Source organism: Vulpes vulpes, chromosome 15 (genome assembly GCF_048418805.1).
Source record: "Vulpes vulpes isolate BD-2025 chromosome 15, VulVul3, whole genome shotgun sequence".
NCBI lineage: Eukaryota > Metazoa > Chordata > Mammalia > Carnivora > Canidae > Vulpes > Vulpes vulpes.
The window spans coordinates 84,081,718-84,109,299 of record NC_132794.1 but is presented as its reverse complement, the minus strand read 5'-3'; the positions used below and the strand labels follow the sequence as shown (position 1 = coordinate 84,109,299).

The 27,582-nt window shown below is 37.7% G+C and overlaps 1 protein-coding gene across 15 annotated transcripts in view; it reads left to right on the top strand.

Moving 5' to 3' along the window:
- CPEB3 (cytoplasmic polyadenylation element binding protein 3) overlaps nt 1–27,582 on the top strand; it is a 195,916-nt gene that overhangs the window by 7,964 nt on the left and 160,370 nt on the right. For 4 of the 15 annotated variants that reach the window (XM_072739505.1, XM_072739503.1, XM_072739499.1 and 1 more), the window contains exon 1: nt 25,511–25,699. The exons of the other annotated variants lie outside the window; for them this stretch is intronic. The gene's annotated coding sequence lies outside the window, so the exon portion shown is untranslated. Of the gene's footprint in view, nt 1–25,510; nt 25,700–27,582 lie in introns of those variants that run through there. 15 annotated transcript variants of the gene reach the window in all.

Here is a 27,582-nt window from a genome sequence, read left to right as displayed (position 1 = left end):
GAGCCCGACGTGGGATTCGATCCCGGGTCTCCAGGATCGCGCCCTGGGCCAAAGGCAGGCACCAAACCGCTACGCCACCTAGGGATCCCGAGCCTTGGAATTGTGAGTTCAAGCCCCACATTGGGTATAAAGATTACTTAAAAATAAAATCTTTTAAAGAAATGATAAAATAACACTAGAGGAAATCTTAAAATCTATTATTAGTAGACCTATTTAATAACTATGACACACATATATCATATAACTGAGCTATTGAAACAAATGAGATATTTCTATACAGACCTTAAGGAAAAATTGCCATGGATATAGTAGCCATCAGGATTTTTTTGTTGTTGTTCCACACAAATCAATTAGTTAATTTAGCCCGTTTAGGGGGACATTTGTTAATGTCTGGAGACATTTTTGATCGTTACACAAGGGGATGTTATTGGCCTCTGATTGGTAGAGACCAGCAATGCTGCTAAATATACTGCAATGCACAGAACAGCCCCTCACAACAAAGAATTATGTAGCTCAAAATGTCAGTAGTGCTGGGACACCTAATTGGCTCAGTCAGAGGTTAGCATGGGACTCTTGACCTCAGGACTCTTGAGCCCCACATGGGGTATAGAGCTTACTTAAAAAAAATAAATCTTAAAAAGAATGTCAGTAGTGCTGAGGGTTGAGGAATGACAAACTAACAACTGAAGAGAAATTTATTGGGACTATTTGGGTTAACTCACAAGATTGGAGGTAAGGCAGGAGAACCAGGCTAAATGAACAGTGAAGAGCAGCTACCCAGAGAATATTGCTAGCAGGAACATTCCATATTTAAATGAGTTCAGTACTGGAATAAAGAAACTACGACTGTTTTTATTCTGCTCACAGTCCAAAAATCTCAAGAGTATCTCATTAATCTTTCCTGCCACTTAGCTAAGAGTGGACAGAATACCTTAAATGAATGAAGACTATTCTGCAAAAGGAAGTACATCCATGGGGCACCTGGGTGGCTGAGGGGTTGAGTGTCTGCCTTTGGCTCAGGTCATGATCCCAGGGTTCTGGGATTGATTCCCGTATCAGGCTCCCCATGGGAAGCAGATTTCTCCCTCTGCCTATGTCTCTGCCTCTGTGTCTCTCATGAACAAATAAAATCTTAACAAAAAAAGAAGTAGGGTATCCCTAGGTAGCTCAGTGGTTTAGCGCCTGCCTTCAGCCCAGGGCCTGATCCTGTAGTTCCGGGATCAAGTCCCACATCAGGCTCCCTGCATGGAGCCTGCTTCTCCCTCTGCCTGTGTCTCTGCCTCTCTCTCTCTCTCTCTCTCTCTCCCCCCCCATGTGTCTCTCATGAATAAATAAATAAAATCTTACAAAAAAAGTACATTGATTAGCAAATACTTACTGACCATATGTTTATGTTCCAGGTTTTATTTAGGTGCTGGGAATTGAGTAGAGCAAAAGAGATGAAAAGACCCTTGTGGAGTTTATATTATTAGGATACTAAATCAGGGCAAATCTTTAAGTAATAACTTAAAGAAGGTAGAATTGTTGCCAAACACCAAAACCAGTACATACTGCCTACATATTAAGTGAAAAAAAGCACATAGTTGATGGTATGTATAGTACTATCCCACTCACTTGTTTTATTTTAACTTAGGATCTATAAATAAACTTCTAGAAGGATATATAGGAATTAGAAAATATTACCTTTATATGGGGAGAAGAACCTGCTTTTCATTTTATTACCTCATAATGCTTTCATTTTCACCATGAGCGTGTATTTTAGGGTTAAAAAACTTTATTTGATTAGATTAAAATAGCAGGAAAAAGTCCTTGGTGCAAGTAAAGGATGATTAAAAGCTTTTATAAAATCACTATTGTGTGGTGTTTTGTTTATTATGGAAAAAGCTGTAAGGAAGAAAGAACATCTGACTGGAAAGTGTGGTCTGTAATCATTCAACAAATATTTGTTGAACACCTAGCTGCTTTAAATCTTTTTATCTTTTTTGGAAAAGAGTATAAATAAACTGAATATCAAGCAGCAGCCATGTGTGAGGCACTCTGTGAGGTGCTATATCTGGGACAGGATTAAAATTTGAAAAGATCTGACAACTGCCCTCACTGGTGCTTATTGGCATCTATTTATTGAACACCAAATATGTGGCATGTACCTTTACACACATCATTTCAAATCCTAACAACAGCCTTACCAGATAAGTATCCATGTCTTCCGTTTTACCGATGAGAACATTGACAGGTAGATGAAGTCATAGCAAATAAGGGGCATAGCTGACTTCACACTGACAGATGAAGACATATCTGGCTTCACTGGAGAACAGTGTATGAGTATGTGAATAGTTAAATAACAAAAAAGAACAATTTATTACAAGATCAATCATAGGACCACCCTTGATTAATTTTTGAAGAATTTTAGTAGATAAGTATTTTAGGAGCTCAGAGAAGGAAAAAGAGGTTGCTGCGTATTGGTGGTCTAGTCAGGCCTAGTTAGGTCTAGTCTAATTGGAGTGGTTTGAATTGGGTCTTGAAGGAATAGATAGATACATGAAGAGAAAGGCGGAGTGTCAACTTTTACAGAAAACCTGCTTGAGGCTAGAAACTTCTCACCTAAATCCCATAACCCCATTCAAGAGGTGAGAAACAGAGGCTTCTCCTTACCTCCACCCCCTGCCAGGGATAGGCAATTTATAGGCATTAATTTTTGGCAGTCTGATAGGTGTGAAGTGAAATTCATTGATTTTTTTTAAAGATTTTATTTATTTATTTATTCATGAGAGACACCGAGAAAGAGGGAGAGACATAGGGAGAGGGAGAAGCAGGCTCCCTGCAGGGAGCCCAATGTGGGACTCCATCTGGAACTCTGGGATCAAAGGCAGATGCTCAACCACTGAGCCACCCAGGTGTCCCTGAAATTTGTTATAGCCAAACACCTCTATTTTATAGCTTCTGGGTTTTAAGTCTTGGGTAAGATGAATTAATGATAGAAAAGAAAGCATATATAATTAATAGATCAGGATATACCGTTTTGGGAGAATAGATATTCAGCATACGTAGTTTGCCTAGGCCTTTATGAGGGTGTTCTAATTTGAGTCTCTACAGCTGAAATCTCAACTTGGTAATTCTGAGGAAAGTTATCCATTCAATCATTTATTTAACATTTTTTGAATTCCAACTACGTATAGACACTGTTACAAAGATATCAACCGTACACTCTTACACTGTTCTTGTCATCAGGTTGCTTTCAGTTTTTTTTTTTTTTTTAAGATTTGATTTATTTCAGAGGGAGAGAGCACAAACAGGGAGAAAGGGGAGAGGGAGAAGCAGACACCCTGTTGAGCAGGCAACCCAATGTGGGACTCTATCCCAGGACCCTGGGATCATAACCTATGCCAAAGGCAGACACTTAACCAACTGAGCCACCCAGGTGCCCTGGTTGCTTACAATTTAATGGAAGAAACATGTAGTCATGTTTACAATATACGAAAATGTGAGCCAGTATTTTTGTATGTACTCTGAGAAACCTAGGAGTCCTCCTTGAGTCATTTTTCTCCCTTACCTCATCCTTCTACCCTTTCGTCAGTCATCAAGATAGTCCATCTATCTCTCAAATATTTCTCAAATACATTTGTTTCCCATTCTTTCTGCCTTTACTTCAGTTTAGTTGATAGTCATCTCTTACCTTGGACTACTTAATAGCCTCAAATTGGTTTCCCGATATTTACACTTTCATCCCCCTTCAACTAATTTGACAATTGGCCTTCAGTCTGCTCTATCTTCCTTTGATTCTCCAATACAATGACCTTCTAAGAAATGTAGAACTAGGGACACCTGAGTGGCTCAGTGGTTGAGCGTTGCCTTTGGCTCAGAGCATGATCCCGGAGTCCCGGGATCAAGTCCCACATCAGGCACCCCAAGGAGCCTGCCTCTGCTTCTCTCTATGTGTGTCTCATGAGTGAATAAATAAATAAAATTTTAGAAAAATATAGAAATGTAGAAAAATGTAGAAGAAAAGAAATGTAGAACTGATCATGTTATCTGCTTAAAATCCTTCTGTGGCCTGTTTAAAGCCTGGTGAGAAGGAGCCAATGACAGGCATAAATTTAAATTTAGCAATTTTGGAGAAAAGAATAATATATAAATTGTGCCTACTAGAATCTAAGCTTCATGATGGCAGGGACAGGGACCATGCCAGTTTTGTTCAATGTTATATCCTCAATATCTAGCACAGAGCCTGGCCAGTGGCAGATGTTCAGTAAATATTTATTGAATTTTTTATTGAATTTTTTTTAAAAGGACTCTTCTGGGGTACCTGGGTAGCTCAGTTAGTTAAACATCCAACTCTTGGTTTCATCTCAGGGTCCTGAGATGGAGACATGTTGAGCTCTGTGTTGTGTGGAGTCTGCTCAAGATTCTCTCTCCCATCTCCCTCCTCCTCTGCCCCTCCTCCCACTCACACAGGCATGCACATGCATGCATTCTCTCTCTCTCAAAAAAAACCTTCTAAGGCTAGAATGAACCCTGTAATGTTTCATTGGAATTGGAGATACAATACAAATCATGATTTTATAAATATAAATAAACACATATGTATGCATAAATATACATGTAAGCTCTATCTGCTGAGAGAGCCTACTTCAATGACACTCCAGAACCAGTGAATATACCAAGAGGTGTCTCAACTCAGACTCTTTAGAGAGATTAGTTCTTTGCTAGTTCCAAACTGGGGCAGGAAAAGTACATGAGCTGGGACATCTGCAGTGCCAGAAAGTAGGGATGTGCTCAAAAAAAGACCCAGCAATCAACCTGAAGGTATTTTAATGGGACAGGAGACATTTTGAGTAACAAAATAATAATAGTAATGAATTATAACTCATGGAATAAAGTATGAATTCCTGAGTCATTATGATAAAAACAAATGAATACATCAGGGGAGAAGGAAAAAAACCTTCCTTAGAGTAGCATTGCAGCTAATGTAGAAGAGGTGATGTAAGAGTAGATCACCATTTGCAAACACCACAGATAATTAATGCAGGCAAGAATCATTGATGGATGCTAAAATTACTGGGTGAAAATATGCTGAGAAATAATATACTTATATATAAAAATCTTCCCAAAGATAGGGCACATGGGTGGCTAAGTTGGTCAAACATCCAACTCTGATTTTGGCTATGGTTGTGATCTCCTGGGTCCCTGATCTCATGGGTCATGAGATAGAGCCCTGTGTCATGCTCTGAGCTCAGTGGGGAGTCTGCTTGAAGATTCTTTTCTTTTGTCCCTCCCCTGACTCACGCTGTCTCTCTCTCTCCCTCTAAAATAAGTAAATCTTAAAAAAAAAAGTATATTCCCAAAGTTATTTAAGTAGAAAGTGAATAATAGTTTTACAGCAGAGAAATCTGGCAGACACTACCTTAACCAAGTAACCAATGTTAACATCAGAGTGGGACAAATCTGTATCATCTTCCTTCTGAAATGATGCACTGAGAAGGACACAATGTTACTTTTGTAAGGTATTATTGCCAAAAATGTATAACCTGAATTTGATCATGAAGAAACGTTAGATAAACCGTAATTGAGGTACATTCTACTAATAACTGGCCAGTGCTTTTCAACACTGTCAAGGTCATGAAAGATAAACACTGAGGAACTATCCCATATTAAAGGAAACTAAGGAGACCTGACAACTGAAAGCAATGTATAATCCTGGATTGGATTCTTAGAAGGGATATTAGTGGAGAAATTGATAAAATAAGGTCTGTAAGTTAGATAATAGTATTGAATCAGTTGATTTTGATGATTCCACTGTGATCATTTAAGTTGTCAACATTTGGAGAATGTAGTTGAAAGTATAAGGAATTATTTTTTATAATTTTGCAATTCTGAAATTATTTCAAAATGAAAATGTTTCTTAAAAAGCAAAATAAACTCCTGCTTCTAATGGCTTTATATTGCCCTTGCTTACTTACCAGTTTCCCAACTAAACCCTAATCTCCAGAATGTGGCTACTAGCTTTCTTTCTTAGTTCCTTGAGTACACTTTCTCTCTAGAGCCTGAAGTAGCAAAAAGCATGGTTTTCTCTTTGCATAGAACATACTTCCTCTGAACTTTATCCTTTTGTTGTTTAAGGCTCATCTTGCTTACATTAGAAAACATTCTGACCTCCCAGTCCAGGTCTTGGCATCATATGGTTTCGTAACTATCTGGTACTTTTTCATAGCATTTTTATCACAACTAATATGAAATTATCAGGATATTGTCTAGGGCCTCACTCAAAATTAATGTTTATAAGAAATGGAGGGGTTATGTCTTCTTGCCCAAAGTTATTTCCCTAAAACCTTATACGGGCTTTCAGCGACTATTTGAGGAATTAATGCAAGTCATGCAGTGGAGCATTCCTCTAATCCCTGTAAAAACTTGGGTGAAATTGGACACAGGAGACATTTTAGGTTTGAGGAGATGAAAGTGAGGACCAGAATTGGTGGCAGTGACAGGAAAGGGTAGAGGAGCCATATGACTTGATAGAAGAAGAGTAAAAAAATGGCTCAAGTTCAGGCATCAGCTGCATAAAGGTGCACAGTTGAATGGCACTTGAGCCATTTTTCCAGCAGTATTTTTTAAAAGTACATTCTTAAATATTTGAATATGAAGTCTTTATTTTTAATAAAAATGTGTGTGATCATAGTAAGATACTATATTACATAGTAAAACTTAGTGTTTTAGGGAAAATACTAATTAGCATGCTAATTAATATATTTGATATAATAAACTTTACTAGAGTATTTTAATTAAAATACTATATGCCTGGGTGGCTCAGCAGTTTAGCACTGCCTTCAGCCCAGGGCATGATCCTGGAGACCTGGGGTCGAGTCCCATGTCAGGCTCCCTGCATGGAGCCTGCTTCTCCCTCTGCCTGTGTCTCTGCCTCTCTCTCTCTCTCTCTCTCTCTCTCTCTTTCTTTCTCTCTCTCTCTCTGTCTCTCATGAATAAATAAATAAAATCTTTAAAAATAAATAAATAAAAATAAAATACTATATACCAATGGTAAAATACTATGCACCATGATAAACATTAAATAGTATAACTGACTACATGAGAATATCTGAATATCCCTTCTAGTGGATACTGTGATGCTCCAATCCAGATCCTCTCTTCATAGCTAAAATGCTTATCCCATAGTTGATGGGAATATTAGCTCCAGATGGCATGAAGCTTTGCTTTGTTTTGTTTTTATTGGGCAGGCAGGGAACTGCCTCACTCCTGGGAGCCCACAGTCTGTGACTGGCTGATTTAAGATGCAAAGACTTAGCTTCCTTACTTCATCTGAGGCAAGTCTGAGGGCCATTTCAGCTATAGGGCTCATTGACAAGATCAGCTGAGTACTCAATTGTAACCACTTTGGGGGTCAATGTATTTCTCTGACTCTTCCTGCCTTCTTCATTTCATTGTAGGTGTATTTGCCAGTTGTATCCTACCCTCAATAAAACATTTGCATGCAGAACTTGGTCTCAAATCTGTCTCCAAGGAACTCAACCTATGCTGTGGTCTAATCTGCCTACCCTCTAAAGATTGTGATCATTGGACCCTCTGTGTGTGTGTGTCGGGATATTCTACCCCTACACACAACTTCTAAGAAAAATGTTGTGAGAAATATACAGAAAAAGTGCCCAAAGTAAATGTACAGCTTGATGAATTTTCAAAACTCAGCAGTATTTTTTTTTTGGAATTTATTTATTTGAGAGAGGGAGAAAGAGCATGCTCAGGTGCGAGCAAGGGGGGCAGGCAGAGGGAAAGAGAGAAGCCAACTCCTCACTGAGCAGGGAGCCTGACACATGACTGGATCCCAGGACCCTGGGATCATGGCCTGAGCTGAAAGCAAACACTTAACCAACTGAGCTACACAGGTGCCCCTCAGCAGTATTTTTATGAAAGAAAGAACAAGGAAATGATTTTAGCTAGTGTGAAAACCACTTATAATTTCCTTATAGTGGAAATTTTGAGAGAGGGGTGTGTTGTGAAGGGAAGTTGGAAGTTTCTTAGATTTTAAGAGTAGTTATCTTTTGGTTGACTGCAGTGCACTCTGAATTGAGAGAAACATTCTAAGTCTATGATACATTTAGCTGAAAAGGGGAAAAATAATACGAGGAACCAGCAGAGAAACTGTGAATCATTTCATTAGGAGGAGAGAGAAAAAGATGATCTTCCTGAAAGTCAAATAACTATAAATCAAAAAAGTCAAAATATTGCTAAAAATTTGAGTAACTAAGATTTTCTGATGAATCAAACTTAATACTATTTATAGCTCAACCTAAGCTCTTTATACTACTCTTTTGATATTAAAGTAAAATTTCAAGAATCCGTCTATAATTTGTTCATAGCTGATAAACAGAGCTTTGACTGAGAGTGTTCAGTCCTTCTCACTAGCGCCGTAGTCTTTTCTACCCTGGATGATACAATAGCTGGCCTCCTAATCAACTCTGCTTCTGCTCTTACCCCAACTAAGGTCTGTTCCCTGCAGAGAACCACAGTGGCCTTTTTATTAATTAATTAATTAATTTTAAAATATTTTATTTATTTACTCATGAGAGACACAGAGAGGCAGAGGGAGAAGCAGGCTCCCTGTGGGGAGCCAGATTCGAGACTGGATCCCATGACCTTGGGATCATGCCCTAAGCCAAAGGCAGACCCTCGACCACTGAGCCACCCAGGAGTCCCACACAGTAGTCTTTTTAAAGCTTAAAGCAGATCATGTCACTGTTTTGCTTAAGACTCTCCAAGGGATTCCCATCACACTTAGAAACAAAATCCAAAATCTTAGCCTAAAAGACCCTACATGATCTGGTTCCTGCTTACCTTCCAGATGTCATCTTGTACCACTTTCCTCATTGTTTACTTGCTCTCTGCTGCAGTAGATTAGATGTTCCTCTAAAACAGGTCAGAAAACTAAGGCAGGGGCCAAATTTTGCCAGAGGCTTATTTTTATACTGTCAGAGGACTAAGAATGATTTTTACATTTCTAAAGGATTGTAATACGACTACAGCAACAAGAACAAAAATAATTATATTCAGGAGAACTTATGTGACTTGCAAAGCCTGTAATACTGACTATGTGGCTCTTTTATAGAAAAAGTTCGCCAGCCTCTGCTCTAAAGGCTTATTCCTCTTCCATTAAGATCTGTCCTTTAGCTGTTCGTTTTGCATCATGCACCACCAGTCTTTGCATGGATGGGTCCTCTTTTAATTCAGGAGTGAGCTTAATTCAGTTGTCATTGAGACCTTTAATGACCATCTAATCTAAATACCCTCCCAGATTCTTTCAATCATACCACTCTTTTGTTCTTTGTAGAACTTATATTTATCTAATATTTTGTTTATTTTTATTTTTCCAACAACCAGGTAGGAAGATCCTTTCTTTGTTTACTACTTTTGAGTGTTCTTGATCTTGAATTTAAATGGAAGAGAGCAATAGTAAATGTTGGGAGGCTACTGTGTAGTAGGTGCTCAATAAATGTGTTGAATGAATGAATTTGCAGATTATTTCTGTAAAAAAAAAAAAAGATTATTTCTGTAAATGAAATTTGGGGTTTGTGGTTTCTTTTTTCATTATTGCTTTTGTAGGGAGGACCTACAGTGCAAACAGCAACAGAGAGCCACTTTATAACTGAGAGGCAGGGGCACCTGGCTCGCTCAGTGGAAGAGCATGTGACTCTTGATCTTGGGGTCTTGAGTTCAAGCCCCATACTGGGTGTAAAGATTACTTAAATAAATAAACTTAAATAAAAAGGAGAAGCAAACCAATGTCCCTCCCTTAAGAGAACAAACTTCTCTTTTACTCTTTTCTGCTCTCCCTGGGAAAGGGCATTTCTGAAAAAGTGGGATGTTTCAAAGGGATATCTCAAAAACTTCTTGTTTAAAAAAGGAAAAATAAAAAAGGGATGCCTGGGTGGCTCAGTGTTTGAGTATCTGCCTTTGACTCAGAGAATGATCCAGAATGATCCTAGGGTCTGGGATCGAGTCCCACATCGGGCTCTGGCGGAGAGCCTGCTTCTCCCTCTGCCTGTGTCTCTGCCTTTCTCTCTAGCTGTCTCCCATGAATAAATAAATGAAATCTTTCCAAAAAAAGAGTAAAGAAAACCTTTATTCCTTTCATCTTTTTCTTTTGAGAGAGGTTTTTCAGAATTATATAACTAATTGAGGTTTCATTCTCTAAGAGACTCTCAGGCTTTTTGGTGAAGATGGGTTTAACGATAAGGAGATGGTTTAATGCTAAGATGAGCCAGGCCTGGGCTCAAAAGAAAAGCCAACACTGCTCTGAATAGGGCTTGTTCTCAGTGATCAGGTATGGAGGAGAAAGATAACCACAGGTCCGAGATTTTTCTAGAATTTATTTAAGATTGTCAGAGCACGTTTTCACTTTTGGTTTGGAAAATAGATGGCCAATACAGTAAGAAGCAGTGGGAGGCAGAGCCTGATTGTAAAGGAGAGAATGGACCATTATAAGTCCTCTGGGTTGTAGCTGGGTGTGGCAGAAGGTAAGGGATGAGAGATGAGCTTTTAGAACTTGAGTTTTGGAGTCAAAATAGACCTGGGCTTATTTACCGCAAGTTATGTCACCCTGGGATAAGTATTTAGCATTTCTAAGCCCTAGATTCCTTATCTGAAAAATGAGAAGAATGATAGCTTCTATCTTTTTAAAATTATTATGAAGATTAATTAAGGCATATAAAATGCTTATCTAGATGCCTACATAGACTAAGTGATCAGTTAGTATGAATATCATCATCATCATTGTCATCACCAGATGATGAAGAAATTCAATCCATTGATTTTGAAACAAACAATAAAATCTATATCCTATGGCACTTTAAAAAGATATGTCCCACTGTACTCTGCTTTCATTGTAGAAAACAGAGGGTATAGAAAGAGGTGGAATGAGAAATGTCTGTATAGCAAGATCATTGTTACTACAAAAAGCATGGGTTTAACATAGGTCATTTGACTCCCAATATTAAATAGAAAAGAGACAAGAAAATTTTTACTTGAATGTAGACCTTTCAGATTAACTCATCTGCCTGTCAGTATTAGCTTTGGATTTCATACATTGACCTTTACTGCTTTATAGTTTATTAAAAATGCCCTTATACACACTAATATAAGTCTGATTTAGGTAAAGCAGTTGTTATTATAATCTCTATTTAATTCTAGAGGAAACAAAGACTGAGAAATTGAGAACATGGTTTCTAGAATCATATTGCAGGGTTTGAATCTTGGCTTCTCCACTTAACAACAGTGTAACATAGGGTAAGTTAACTTGGACTTCTCCGAGCCTCAATATTTTCATCTGTAAAATGGGGGATAATAAAGGTACATTACATCTTAGGGTTGTATGCAATTATTCATCATGTAAACAAAATATATGCCAAAGCAAATAGTATGTGCTTAATCTTTGTTTTTGTTATCTCCCAGGGCCAGGAAGCTAACAAGTGGTAATGCTGGTATCTGAATTTAGATAATTAGATTTCATATCTAATATCCTTTCCACATACCACCTCCCATAATATTAATAATGTTGATTTCCTGTCACTGTGATGATGTATGATCCATTAACATTAGGGCAGGTGGTCCAAATTTTTTTTCCAAAAGTGATAGGAAAGCCATTTAAAGTATCCCTCCTAAAAAAAATAAAAATAAAGATAAAAATAAAAAAAAAATAAAGTATCCCTCTTGGGGCAGCCCGGGTGGCTCAGTGGTTTAGCGCCGCCTTCAGCCCAGGGCCTGACCCTGGAGGCCCGGGATCGAGTCCCACGTTGGGCTCCCTGCATGGAGCCTGCTTCTCCCTCTGCCTGTGTCTCTGCCTCTCTCTTTCTCTCTCTTTGGATCTCTCATGAAAAAATAAATAAAATCTTAAAGAAAAATAAAGTATTCCTCTTGGTACAGTTGGCACACATATCTGATTCTCAGTTTCCTCAATAAGATAACAGTTATGGCCTCAGGATAGAGCTACACCAAAAAGCTCTAGATTTTGGTTCAGTTGTTTGTAGCAAAGTGCTGAAGATACTCATCTACCACATGAGAAGACAGAGATAGCCTGTATTAAACTGAACCAATTGGAGACTTGTAGTACAGTTGAAAAAGTGTGTTTCTGAATGAGTTGGAAGACTTGAATTCTAATCTTAGATCCACTACTTATTAACTATATTTTGAAACATCTTTGAGCCTGGGTTTCTACATCTTTATTTTTTTCTAGCTTTATTTTGGTATAATTGACATCCACATCTTTGAAGTGTGGATCCCAGTGGTTATCTTTTAGACTGTTACCTGTTCATACAATCCCTTTGTGGAAATTAGGAAAAGGTACTCTTTTTCCAAGTAGATGAAGCTCTACCTTAGGGCTCATGAATTGGGTGAGCAGAACACGTACTAGATTTTATTCTCCAGTAGCCTTATAAGCTAGCCTTTTGGTGTATTGCATAACCTGCAGAAGTGAATGTGAGGGCTCTATGCTGTCTATCCACTGCACAGGACTGTTAACATCAAGTGAGATAATAAAGGTGGAAGAATTTGGTAAAGTTGAATCCTTTCTGTGAATGTAAGGCACTGGTATTACACAAACACCACTTGGTTTCAAATACTAGGACCCAAGGTCTACCTGGGTAGACTACTGACCGTTGCCCTTCCTTTTGTTCTGATGATCCTCTGATCATTAACTTGTACAGCACCTATAAATTACTGGCTGTTAAAGCAGATTATGGCAAAGAAAAGTTTTCTCCATCACTTTTAGGCCTGGACCACTCTTGCTCTTGAAATCCTTGAAAACTAAAATCAGTTCTTTTGATGATTCATTTATTTTCCAAGGCAGGATGTTATAGAACACCCTGAAGTGGGACTGGCTCTTACCCATGGGTGGAATTTGGAATCCTTTGGTTAGAGCTTATCTCTGGTTTTCAGGCAAAGGTCATTGTATAAAAGCTTTGTATCAATGGGAGAAAGAAAAGTTGCTGAGCCACAATTTTCCCTCTTTTCATACCTTTGAAGCCCAAGCTGTGTCCTGGGCTCTATGGATCAAGTAGGACAAGAGGATCTGCTTGTATGAGTCACTAACAAAAACACAGCTCTAGGGCAGCCTGGGTGGCTCAGTGGATACCCAGGATCGAGTCCCACATTGGGCTCCCTGCGTGGAGCCTGTTTCTCCCTCTGCCTGTGTCTCTGCCTCTCTATCTCTCTGTCTCTGTGTGTGTCTCATGAATAAATAAAATCTTAAAAAAAAAAAAAAACCAAACCAAAACCACAGCTTTAGAATTACACAAACTTGAACTTAGGTCCTAGATCTGGCATTTACTAGTTTTGTTACTTGGATAGGTAAATCACTTTTTTAAGTTCCCATTTTGTCATCTGAAATTAGGCACAGTAACTGTGGATTAAATGAACTAGTATGTGGCAAGCACTTAGCATTTTATCTAGTACACAGTATATGTTCCATAAATGTTAGGGTTTTTTTAAATGGTTATTTTATTGGGAGAGGGAGAGTATAGGCATAGAGGGAGAGGGAGAAGCAGACTCCTTGCTGAGCAGAGAGCTGGACATGGACCTCAATCCCAGGACTCTGAGATCATGACCCAAGCCGAAGGCAGACACTTCACTGACTGAGCCACCCAGGGGCCCCTAAGTGTTAGCTCTTATTACTAAGCTCCCTGCAAAATACTCTGCCAGACTTTGCTGTACCTTCTCTAAGAAGCTTAGAATTCTAGTTGGGTAGTTGACATAATTATACCAGAAAAGATAAATAGAAATGCAAAGCAATAAATGCATGATACAGATAGATGCTATTGTTAGGAACTGGTGTTTGAAGGAAGCTCTGAAGAAAGGTGAGATTCTGATAAGTAGGAAAGATGAGGAAGGCATTCCATATGGGATCAGTAACATTGGCAAGCTTCAGAGCCTAAGTAAACCAACTTGCCTGGAGAAGTGGGGATAATACTATCTGGGAACATAGATTGGGATGAGAAGGGGAGAGTCCTAAATACTAGGGTAAGTGTTTGACCCTTGTCCCATAGATAATGATGAGTGACACGATGAACCTTGTGCATGGAAATGCCTCGCAGGTGGTTGGAAAGCTCTTAGGAAAGGCTCATAGCCATAGCTAAAACTTTGGGGATAGAAGTTGAAACTGTGGAAGCTGGTAATACCTCTCAGGGCAGCTCCCTGAAAGGTGCCTGTTGATTCCAATTTAGTGAGGGCAGCTTTTGAACAGCATTTAAAGTGAAATGGTGAAACTTAGGAGATTTGAAGACAACTTAAAACATTAACTGGGTAAGGTTTGCTTCTCTGAAGTCTTCTGAAAGAACATGTGGCTTCTCAATAACTTTTTAATAGAAATTTAAAATATAAAATGAAATTAGTATGGGGGAGAAAAATAACCCATTTAAACTTATCTATGTTTTCTGAAATTATTCTGTAATTTTTGCATTCTTCAAAGGGTTCTTATGACTGAGTTACCATAATGAGAGTAGGAAAATGAAGAAGATCTAGTTGATTAAAGGGAAGTATGCTGTGTCAAATCAGGTGTAAAGAGGGGTGACAATGTAGTAAGGGGACTTGATTTGCAATTCAATAAAATCTAAAAATACTGTAGGGTATTTTTTTTTTTTTTTAGTGTAGTTGACACAATGTTACATTAGTTTTAGGTGTACAACATAGTGTTTGGACAGGTTTATTTATCTATTTATTTACTTTTAAATATTTTATTTATTTATTCATGAGAGACACAGAGAGAGAGGCAGAGACAAGCAGAGGGAGAAGCAGGTGCCCTGGGAGGAACCTGATTCAGGACTCGATCCCAGGACCTTGGGGTCATGACCTGAGCCAAAGGCAGATGCTCAACCACTGAGCGACCCAGGTGCCCCTGTTTATTTATTTTTAAAAAGATGTTATTTATTTGAGAGAGAGAGAGAGAGCAAGCGAGAGAGCACAAGCAGGGGCAGAGGGAGAGGAGAAAACTGACTCCCTGTTGAACAGGGACTTGGAGCCCAACTCAGGGCACAGTCTCAGGACCCTGGGATCATGAGCTGGCCCAAAGGCAGATGCTTAACTGACTGAGCCACCCAGGCACCCTTGGACAAGTTTATACATTATGCTTTGCTCACCACAAGTATATCTTCTGTCTGTCACCATACAATGCTATTACAATACCGTTAACTATGTTCTTTATGCCGTGCCTTTTATTCCTGTGACTTATTCATTCCATAACTGGAAGCCAGTACCTCCCAGTCCTCTTTATCTATTTTGTGGGACACTTTTTTTTTGGTAACGATTGTATTTATTTTTGAGAGTGCGCACACATGAGTGGGGGTAGGGGCAGAGGAGAAGGAGAAGCAGGCTCACCACTGAGCCCCAACATGGGGTTCTATCCCAGGACACAGGGATCATGACCTGAGCTGCAGGCAGATGCTTAACCAACTGAGCTACCCAGGTGCCCAAGGCACACTTTTAAAGAGTACAAATTTAGTTACTCTATAATTTCATAAATTTTTATTTTAAAGATTTTATTTTTAAGTAATCTCTATACCCAATGTAGGGGTAGAGATCAAGAGTCACATGCTTTACTGAGACAGCCAGGCTCCTCAAGTTCACAAATTTTTGATGCATAAAACTTTTTATGTAAAAATATGTGGGCTACTGTCCATTATTTAGACCCTCAATGAATACAGATACATAAAATATGTATGAGTATTCTTTAACTGAGGTATAATTGGCATAGAACATTGTATTAGTTTCAGGTGTGTAATATGATCAATATTTGTATATATTGCACAATGATCACCACAATAAGTTAACATCTATTACCACACAAAATTACAATTTTTTTTCTTGTGAAACTTTTTTTTTTAAAGATTTATTTATTTATTCATTCAGAGAGAGCGAGAGCGAGGCAGAGACACAGGCAGAGGGAGAAGCAGGCTCCATGCAGGAAGCCCGATGTGGGACTCGATCCCAGGTCTCCAGGATCACACCCTGGGCTGCAGGCGGTGCTAAACCGCTGCACCACCAGGGCCGCCCTCTTGTGAAACTTTTAAGGGCTACTCTCAGCAACTTTCAAATATGTAATACAGTATTATTAACTATAGTCACTATGTTATGTTATTTGAAAGTCAGCAACTTTCAGATATGTAATACAGTATTATTAACTATAGTCACTACGTATTATTAACTGTAGTCACTATGTATAGTCACTGACATTACAGCCCTGAGACTTACTTATTTTATAACTGGAAATTTGTACCTTTGTCCATCTTCGTGAATCTTTTGTTTTAAAATAAAAATTAGGGATCCCTGGGTGGTCCAGTGGTTTGGCGCCTGCCTTTGGCCCAGGGTGCGATCCTGGAGACCCGGGATCAAATCCCACGTCGGGCTCCTGGTGCATGGAGCCTGCTTCTCCCTCTGCCTGTGTTTCTGCCTCTCTCTCTCTCTGTGTGTGACTATCATAAATAAATAAAAATTTATTTAAAAAATAATAAAATAAAATAAAAATTACAACTGAAGTCTAGAAACATAGGAAACATAGATGAAACATGTTCATGTTTTTTTTTTTTTCTGGTGGAATACACACATATGCACATTGATGTGTCATTTGAAATGGAATCTCCAGCTAATAAACATATTGTAATAAACATACAATAAACATAAGTATTCAAATTTATCTGTAGTATTTCCTTATCACATGAAGGTATGATGAAGAATGACAAAAGTATTGAATATATTAAAATGCTGAAAAAGACTTAATTTTATTTGGCATAATAAAAGAATAGAGGCTTTTTCTGCATTAGGTTGTTTAGAACAGTAACTATATTATTCTTTGTTATATATACTAATTGTGCATTGTTTTCATATTAGAAGTTAATTTCTGCAGGAATTATAAACTGATGCAACCTTTTTATTTTTTAAAAAGATTTTATTTATTTATTTATTTTTATTTATTTATTTATTTATTTATTTATTTATTTATTTATTTATTTATGATAGTCACACACACAGAGAGAGAGGCAGAGGCACAAGCAGAGGGAGAAGCAAGCTTGCCAGCTTGCCACAAGGAGCCCAATGTGGGACTTGATCCTGCCCCCTAGGATCATGCCCTGAGACAAAGGCAGCTCAACTGCTGAGCCACCCAGGCGTCTTCTGCTGAAACCTTTTAAAAACAATTTGTTAATATGTATCTAAGGCCTTAAGCTTATGCCTTTCAGCCAAGTAACTTTTTCTTTAGAAATATGGCTTAAAGAAACATTCAGTTTGGAAAATAGTGAAAATTTGTAGACAAATGTCCTATGAGATAGGAGAAAGAGTAGATTAATTCTACCAAATTTTATTATGGAATATGTTCATTAAACATTAAGTATAGTGTCATTAAACATGGCTTTGAAATACTGTTAATGGCAAGAGAATTTCTCTTCACTTAAAGGAGTGCTCTCAGCCTCTATAATTTGAGGTAAAAGAACCTTGTTCTTTGATTTGGTCAACAAACTTTTATCCAAAAACTTTTATTTTATCTCTGAGTTTCAGGCCCAGTGCCTGGGTCACAAATATGAATAGCATCTTGATTCTGGAGCTTATCTAGGAAAGATTGGTGTATAAACAGATAATTACACTAAAGTATAAAAAATATTGTAATAGAGGTATGTTTGTATTACAGAGGGATATAAAGGAGGGAATGTACAATTCTGCTTACATGTCCAGGGAAAGCTTCAAAGAGGTGACATTTGAACTAGGTTCTATTGGGTAAGAATAGGTTATCAAGAGATAGAAAGGTTATTTCAGGCAGAAGTAATATGTGCAGACGCCTTATGGTAGAAGAGCATGGTCCATCCAGGGACCTGTAGTAGTTAGGTATGGCTGAGAAGAAGAATCAAGTTTGTATTTTATCCTCTTGTCAGGGGAAAAATAATTTAAAAGTTTTAGGAAGGGGCATATCAGAATAAAACTGTATTTGAATGATCACTTGGGCTTTAGTGTGGAAGCCACATTTGAAAGGGTACTAGATGAGAGACATTAGGGTATTACTTCCCTAGTCCAGGTGAAGTGTTAAACTGGCTGCAAATGAAGAGGAGGGGATGTCAAGCAGAAATTTAGGAGGCTGAATTAATAAGTTTTAGTGACCAATTGGACTGTCCCTCAGTGAGAGAAGGGAAAAGACAAAACCATGTTCAGATTCCTAACTTGAGTGACTAGATGGATGGTAGTCCCATTAAGTAGGATAAAGATAAGTAAACTAGAAATAAAGGCAGAAGTACATGTGGGAGAAGAGGTGCTGTAGGATTTTCAGAGAAGTTGTAAGTTAAATAGTGGTTTGGAGCTTAGCAAAAAAATTCGATCTGGAAACCTAGATGGCAGTGAACTCACTTTTCCAGTTTATGAATATGACATTGTTCAGAGAGAGTGTAGAATTAGGACAACCTGGAGGAGGCTCTGTTTAGTAGCCAGGAGACCAAAGAAACTTTAGAAGAACCAGGAAAGCAGTGTCTTCAAAGAAAATAGAATAGTGTTTTGTTAGTTTGCTATTGTTATGTAACAAATTACCCCAACCTTAATGGCTTAAAATAACACTCGTTTATGATTTATGGTTCTAGGAACCAGAAGTCTGATGCACCATGACTGGGTTCTCGGTTTAGATCATTGAATCTGCTTTCAAGCTCATTCTTGTTGGCAGAATTGCAGTTATAGTTCTTGTTGTCCTTCTAGCCTGGAATCTTGGAGGGCCATCTTAGAATTCTGCTTATTACAAGTGTTTTGATTATGAAGGATGAATGGCAAATAAAATAAGAATTGAGAAGTGCTAGTTGGTCATTGGTGACTTTGTAAGATCATAGCAAGACTACGTTAGCAGGATAGTAGGGGCAGAAATCACATGCAGTTAAGTTTGTGAGTCAACTGGAAATGAATGTAGAGCTAGGACTTAGAGGTTTCATTCAAACAGCCTGTCTGAATGGGAAGGAGATGCTGGGAATAATTAACTAATGAACTAAGTCTCAAGGAAACTAGGAGGAATGAGTTCTAAACTGTAGATGGAGTAATTAATTATGGACCTGTAGGGGAACTCAGCTTTCTCTGAGATAGAAGGAAAGGAAGTATGGTGGGGTTTACAGATAAGTTTGTAAGGGGGCACTTGCTGGTAGGCAGCTGAGAAATTGAGGGCAAGTTTTCTCTTAGAAGTTAAAGACAAGGTCAATAAAAAAGTAGGTGAAATTTTAGAATTGCTACTTTGTGGCTAGAGGCCTTTAATAAAATTGTTGAATGAATGAATGAACTCAAAGCTAGTGGAGAGGCAAGAAACAAAGAACTCCAGGTGCTCTCCAGATTGCCCACCAAACTGCATTTGGCTCACCTGGTTCCTTTTTATTTATTTATTTATTTTTAATTTTTTTTATTTTTATTTTTAATTAATTTTTATTGGTGTTCAATTTACCAACATACAGAAAAATACCCAGTGCTCATCCCGTCAAGTGTCCACTTCAGTGCCCGTCACCCATTCCCCTCCAACACCCGCCCTCCTCCCCTTCCACCACCCCTAGTTCGTTTCCCCGAGTAAGGAGTCTTTATGTTCTGTCTCCCTTCCTGATATTTCCCAACATTTCTTTTCCCTTCCTTTATATTCCCTTTCACTATTATTTATATTCCCCAAATGAATGAGAACATACACTGTTTGTCCTTCTCCGATTGACTTATTTCACTCAGCATAATACCCTCCAGCTCCATCCACGTTGAAGCAAATTCACCTGGTTCCTTTTTTGCTCCTTTTCCTCTTGTTTTGTTCTCAAACTTAGTCTGATCTAGAATTGCTTGATAAATCCTCACTCAGAGGTTGTGGATTTCCTACCTGTAAATTGCCTTAGGCTTAAAAATCTTAAAAGCTTTCTGGGTTACCTAGGGGATATCTAATTTACCATAGTTGACCACAATAATTTTTATCATCTTAGGTTGCGAGGTATTTGAAGTCAAGAGACTTTGGCTTTTTTTTATCTTTGCATATAGTGCCCATAGCACAGGCTTGGCATGTAGGAAGCCCCCACTTATTTTTCTAGTTTCATCACCTAGACTTAGAGCTCCTCTTTTTACTTGGCCAGACTGTACTGTTTTTTTCTCTTTATCTTACAAAAGATAGTCAATCTTTACGAATATATGTAAGTTTTAGAAATTTAACGGAAATATAACAAAAATGCAGAAAATCGCATAAATTATGTCTAGTTTTCTGAAATTTCAAAGTAAATACACCTGTGTAACTGCATTCAGTTTTAGAAACAGTATATCACCAGCATCCCTGCAGTCCCCTTTTATGTCCCCTACCAATTATTTCTCAGCAGAGGTAACCACTATAGTGAATTCTAACCTATAAATTAGTTTTATTAGAACTTTATGTAAATTGAATCATATAGTATGTCCTCTGCTCTGTTAGGCTTCTTTCACTCAACATTGTATTCATGCAGTTCATCTCTGTTCTTGCATAGAGTAAGAGTCTCTTCATTATCTTTGCCTTATGATATTCTATTATATGAATCTATGACAAATTTACTTATCCATTTGATTGTGGATGTATATTTGGATTATTTCCAGGTGCTATTTCTAATTAATGCTGCTTTGAATATGTGTTTTGGTGAACATATGTTTGCATTTCTGATGGGTATATATCTAGATGCAGAATTGCTGGGTCATAAGGTGTATGAATGTTACTTTTAAAAAAATATATTTATTTATTTATTTGAGAGACAGAGTGAGAGCGCATGTGCTCATGAACACAGAGGGTGGGGAGGGGCAGAGGAAGAGGGAGAAAGCCACAGGCAACTCCACACTGAGCGCAGAGCACACCATGGGGCTTGATGCCATGACCCCGAGATCTCTATTTAAGCCCAAATTAAGAGTTGGATGCTCAACCGACTGTAATTATCTAGGCGCCCCTTAATGTTTGCTTTAATAGATCCTGCTAAATAGTTTTGCAATGTGGTTATATAGTTATATTATTCTTCTACCAACAGTGTTTGAGAATGAGTTGCTCCCACAGCTTTGCTAATAATGTATGGTATTATCTGCATTTTCCAATTTTAGCATTTTTGGGTTTGTTTTATATTTCTTTGATGATTAGCTAGGTAATCATATGCTTTTATCCCCCCATATGTTCTTGAGCATTTGAATATCTTTTGTTGAAGTCGCTTGTCTTTTTCTTTGGGATATTTACTATTATTTTGTAAGGGTCCTTTATGTATTCTGATTACAAATCTTCTGTTGAAAAATACACATATTGCATATATTTCTCTCATTCTGTGGGTTTTCACTGTAATTCTGTCCTTTGGTAAGCAGATGTTCTTAATTTGTTTAGTTTATTAAATTTTTCCTTTATGGTTAATGGTTTTGTGACCTGTTAAATTTTGCCTATTCCAATGTCATGAAAATATTCTCCTATGTTCTTTTAAAGGCTATATTGCTTACATTTTACATTTAGACCTACAATCCATCTGGAATTGATTTTTGTGTATGGTGTGACAAGGGTGAAAGTCTCTTTTTTGCCATGTGGGTATTCAGTTAACTTCAGTATCTTTTGTTTTTTTTTTTTTTTTAGAGATTTATTTATTTATTTATTTATTTATTTATTTATTTATGATAGAGAGAGAGAGAGAGAGAGAGAGAGAGAGAGAGGGGCAGAGACACAGGAGGGAGAAGCAGGCTCCATACCGGGAGCCCGATGTGGGACTCGATCCCGCGACTCCAGGATTGCGCCCTGGGCCAAAGGCAGGCGCTAAACCTCCAAGCCACCCAGGGATCCCCAACATCAATATCTTTTACTGAAAAAAATCCTTTCACTACTGTAGTGTTACTGTTTTCAGAAATCTGGTGACCATACACATATCTGTATCTGTTTCTGGACTTTTTATTTTATTCTTTGTGTCTATTTGCTTATCCTTGTGCCAATAATCACAGCCTAATTATCATAGCTTTATGCTAGGTCTTGATATCTAGTAGTGTAAGTCTAGGTTTATTACTTTTTGCCATCTAGATTGCCTTGGCATTCTTGGCCCTTTACACATAAATGTAACTTTAATCCAACAGATATTTACTGAATACCTACTTATTATATATACTAGGCACAGTGATAGATGTTGGGAATATAGCTGTCAATATGATAGGCCTGGTCCGTCCTTTAGTAGTTGGGAAAGCCACTCACATAGAGTGAGGTAAAAAAAAAAAGCCTAGGATAGAGCCCTGAGGAATTCAATATTCAGTCAGCAAAGAAGACTGAGAGCTAGTGAGAGAGAACACCAGCATGCCAGAGGATACATAACCACGAATGTGAAAAAAAGCAAGAAAGGACAGCATGAAGGAAGCAAAGGGAAGGTATATCCAGAAAGTGTGGTCAGTTATGTCACTGTTGCTGCAGGATCAAGCAAGATAAAGACTGACAAAACATCCATTGGATTTAACTCTGAGTGCTATTGTGAACTTAAGCAGTTTCTAGGGTAGAGAGGGGGGTATCTTTATTAGACTGTAAACTCTTAGATGGGAACAAAGTTCCCTGTTCAATTAGTGCTGAGTGACTATTATTTCATGATGATAATCAAATAGTGCTCAACTTCGTAAGGGTCAAAACCAAAAATGTTTTCCTGTTTTATACCACTCCCCTTCATATCCATTCATGCAGCTGTTGAAAAAGTAATTGCCTAAGTGGAGAATAATTTAATACTTACTCAAACCTTGGCTGTTTTAGATAATCAAAAATGATTTCATCCATCCATCCATCCATCCATTCATTTAGCAAACATCTATGGAGCAACCACCAATTACCCAGGACTCATAAACATTGTGTTCGAGATGTAAGTAGGAAAGGAATGGAAGAAAGCCTAAAAAGATGTATTTCACCCAAGTACATCCCAATGAGTTAACGCTGCAGTCTCTATTTTTAGTTTTCCATGACTGTTCAAAAGGATATATGGTTAAGCTCTGTGACCTGAAGACAGAATTTTAGAAGGTGCTTCCTTTTTGGTTAAGTAAAAAACAGAATTTCAGTAGAGATCTTTATCCTTATAGGGGGTTCTCCTATAATTTATTGTTTGTTTGGTATTTATTTACACTTTGGTATCTATGTTTGAGTCATTTTCTTTTTCTTTTTTACGTTTTAGAAAGATTTTATTTATTTGAGAGAGAGCACAAGGGGGGGAGTGGAGCAGAGGGGAAGGGACAAGCAGACTCCCCATTGACCAACGGAGCAGGGAGCCTGGCAAAGGAATGGAGAGTTTGCTCCATCCCAGAGCCTTGGGATTGTGACCTGAGCTGAAGACTAGTTTAACTGACTGAGCCACCCAGGTGCCCCAAGTCATTTTCTTTTTAGATTTGAATGCTCATTTTAGGAAAGAAAGAGCAGAAATTACTTCATTTTGAAATAGAATAAAATTACATTAAGTATGGGCAGTGCTAATTACTGATTGCCATTTATCATGGGTTAGGGCCAATGTTTATTTTTCTTTATTGTGTGAATTAGCATTAAACCCTCACTTGGGGTCAGGTGCATAAATAAATGCCCAAGTAAACCTCTTTTTTTTGTTTTTGTTTTGTTTTGTTTTAAATATTTTATTTATTCATTCATGAGAGACAGACAGAGAGAGAGAGAGAGAGAGGCAGAGACACAGGCAGAGGGAGAAGCAGGCTCCATGCAGGGAGCCCGACTCAGGACTCCATCCCAGGTCTCCAGGATCACACCCTGGGCTGAAGGCAGTGCTAAACCACTGAGCCACCCGGGCTGCCCCCAAGTAAACCACTTTCAAGCACACCTGAATTACTTAAGAATTCCTACCAATAAAATCTTGACAAATTAATTATAAATAATTTTTAAAATCTATTTTTTTTAATTTTATTTATTTATGATAGGCACACAGTGAGAGAGAGAGAAGCAGAGACATAGGCAGAGGGAGAAGCAGGCTCCATGCACCGGGAGCCCGACGTGGGACTCGATCCTGGGTCTCCAGGATCGCGCCCCGGGCCAAAGGCAGGCGCCAAACCGCTGCGCCACCCAGGGATCCCTAAAATCTATTTTTTTAAACAAGCCTTTGTAAGGATTTTATGAGAGATTTTTTTTTTTTTTTTTTTTTTTTTTTTTTTACCTAATTGATGTAGTTGAAAATGTAGAAGTTTGGTAGATTAGGGAAATCTTCAGGAATAAGATGAACCTTGAGTGATCCTGACAGACTCTGGAATGCAAATGATGAGTACAGCACTTTGGTAGAAGTGAGGCTTTCTTTAGGAAAGCGGAGGAAGAGAAAAAAGGAATATAAAATAAGTTCACAGTAGGAATAAGAAGTCCATTAGTTCTTTTTTAAAAAGCGTTTCACAGGTTGATTCACAATTGATTCACAATTTTTCCTCTTAAATTGTTTTGATTTTTCCTTAGAAATAACTAGAAACAAAGACCACTAACGCTGCAAATTGGTAGTCTCTGGTATTACTTTAATTCTAATTGGCAAAGAAAGGAAATAGAGAATTAAGACAGTTTTAAATGATGCTTAACATTTTTAGTTCCAAGTTCAATCAGCATAGTCATCAACTGACATTTACTCTGAACCCCTTGGGTGAATGGCATTGAACCAAATCCCACAAGTAATAATATCTTCTGCTTACGTGAGCAAACTGGTAGTTGAACTATTGCTCTCAGAAGCTATGGATAATAAGGGTTGATGTTGATATGTTGTGAGATTCTAGCCTTGGAGTCATGAGGTTAAGATAGGAAAACTATACACCAAAAACATTTTTTTTTGAAAAATAGAAACTGTATTTACTTTTTGTGTTATTAAAGAAGTCACTGTCCTATGCATGAAACACTAAATGTCAAATTATTTTTTAGTATTTCACCAAATACTATTTTAGCTTAAAAGAGTTGAATTTTATTTGATTGATCATTGTATGAATAATGCAAAGTAAACTTTCATTTTGACAAGTAAAATAAGGTGGTGAGTTGATTCAGAGCATATCGAGTAGAATCTTAAGTGAATTGTGCCTTCATTGAAAACTCAAATACAAAGAAATCTTGGTGGATAAAATGTCAGAAATTTGTGACTGAAACCTATTTTCACCTGATCTTCACGGTTAATATCACATTTAATATTAAGATATTTTTCATTCTATAATATTAAAAATGTTTCTTTTAAGGATGGTCAGATTTTAAATATTTATCTTTTCCTGGTCCTCTCTCCTTTTCTAATCCCTCCCCACCCCAATCTCTTTTTGCTCGGGTAGGATTCCTATTGCTGGCTACCCAGTCATTACCCTTCTAATACCATTTAAGGTAGCTCTGCTGGGTTTATTTATTTTGAGTCCTTCAATCCAGTTTCTCTTTTAACCTGGCTTTCTAAACCAAGTTGACAAACCAGTTTAATTTTTCTCCTTTTTCATTTCAACAATTCGTGATTCAGATTGGTAGGAAAATATAATGTAATCGGGCACAAGCTCTTCCCCTTGGAATCACTACTTGCGAGGCTTCCTCCTTTCCTTGGCTGAACGTGCTTAAATCAGGCAGAGTACCTAGTGAAGGACTTCAGCCCCCACAGTTCCCTGTGTGCGCATGCCCTCTTTTCTTACAGTTGTCAAAGTGCTTTTGCCCGAGCGGTCACATAATCAACCTGAAAGAAGAAAATAAATATTGTACAATTTTTAATTTTATCGATCCTTAAAAACTGGACACTCAAAGGTAACTGCTACTATGAATTTGTTACTTGAGATTGGGTGATTGCATGTAAAGGAAGATCTATTGTGTGTGTGGTTGGGGGGAGGGGAAGGAGGTATCTATTTCTCGGACTTTGCTGTAAATAAGAAAAAAGAAAAAGAGAAACACAGCCAAACAAACTATACAAGCAGTTACCGAGAGACATTGCATATTAACTTTGAAAATGTTATCTTAATCTATTGCTTTCCTTTTGTTTAAAAGGGTCTTATTTATTAAATGTGGGTCTTGACCTTGACAGAATGAATTTATGCAGAAAGTGAAATTTATATCTTTAAGGAATGTAGAGAAGAAAACTGGGTGTTCCTGTTATGATAAAAATTTTTAATTCAATAATAGATTAATTATAGCCTTCATAAAAGATTGAGTCCAGGTTACTTTTTAGCTTTTTTTTTTGCTGTAGTATAGCATTAATTTTTCTATCAAGAGGATGTAGTTTAAACTGAAGGCATTAACAAAAAGCATCGATACAAGTATTGGAAAAACTGAGTGATATTAAAATTATTATCAAATGCATATTTCAGCCATGACGATATGGCTATTGTAAAAATAATTCTAGCCTACTGAAAGCAACTCAGATCCCAGATTCTAATGGTTTACTGCAGTACTGCTTAAACCGAGTATGAAAATGTCTTTTTCTATGACCATTTCCTTTGGCAATGATAGAACTTTGTGCTGTTGTGAATCCAAGCTTACTTGTCTCTTTGTGTCAGATTTTACAATACTGATCAAAGTCATGGTTTTAGAAAAGGGAACTGAGGAACAAAGTCAATCTTACGTGGGTTATATTGGTAGTAGCTGGCAATTTGTGAGGTATACTGGACTGGGTTTTGGTGGGGGAGAAAAGGGGAGGAAAGAGTAGAGTGAGGTGGCTATGAAGCATTTCCTTGAGCCCACTATTTTGTGTATGAAACTTTAAAATTGAAGATAACTGTTTTAAAGATAATCTTTAATAAAATGGCACTACGTTAATCTCATTGATCTGACATATTTTGCTTAATAGTTAAGAATGATGACATTTCCATTTTTCAATACATTTATTTTGTAACAGTTATCATGAAGATGTCCAAAGACAGCTTCTGTGTGATTCTGAATGTCCTTTCACAAATGATCTGGGAAAGATGCTTCTCCAAGTATCTGAGTTAATTAAATAACTGCATTAAATATATTAATAACTTTGTTGGAATTATACTGAATCATCATCTAAAAATAATTATGTGTTTGGTCATATGCTCCTTTAACATCTCAAAATATTTGTTTTTAGGGTTTCAGCATTGTAATATTCATGTACTTAAAACAATTAACATGTTCTAAAGGACAAGATAGCTCAGTGATAACTATGTGTATGGAAATCTCCTGATTTTGAGTGATTACTATTTTCATCCTTGAATGAGAAAATAGGCTGTATGGCAGAGGTGAATATAGCCCTTCTATGAGAGATGGAAAATACCATACGCTCCTTTTATGGCTAAACGAAGCAGTGATGGCAATGCACTATAATTACAATGTATGAGAATTTGGGACTTTGTACTATGCTATTTTTAACACGTTTGCTAGCATATGGTAATTCAGGGTCTTCATAATCTTTCATTGCTAATACCAGTGATAAGAGAATGGATTCTAAATTTGCCAAAGTCTTGTGACCAAGGCAGCATCAGGAGGATTCAAAAATGAAAATCTGGCAACCCCAGAAGTATCTTGACTTTCTACTTTAATCTCAGGGGGATTTTTTTTTAAAGCTCCGCCCCCACCCCATCTCACAGGCAGTCTGTCTCTGTCTTTCGCTCTCTCTGACCTCAAATCCAACCAGAACATTTCTCCACCCTGCAGAGAAATTCTCAGGCTCCCCT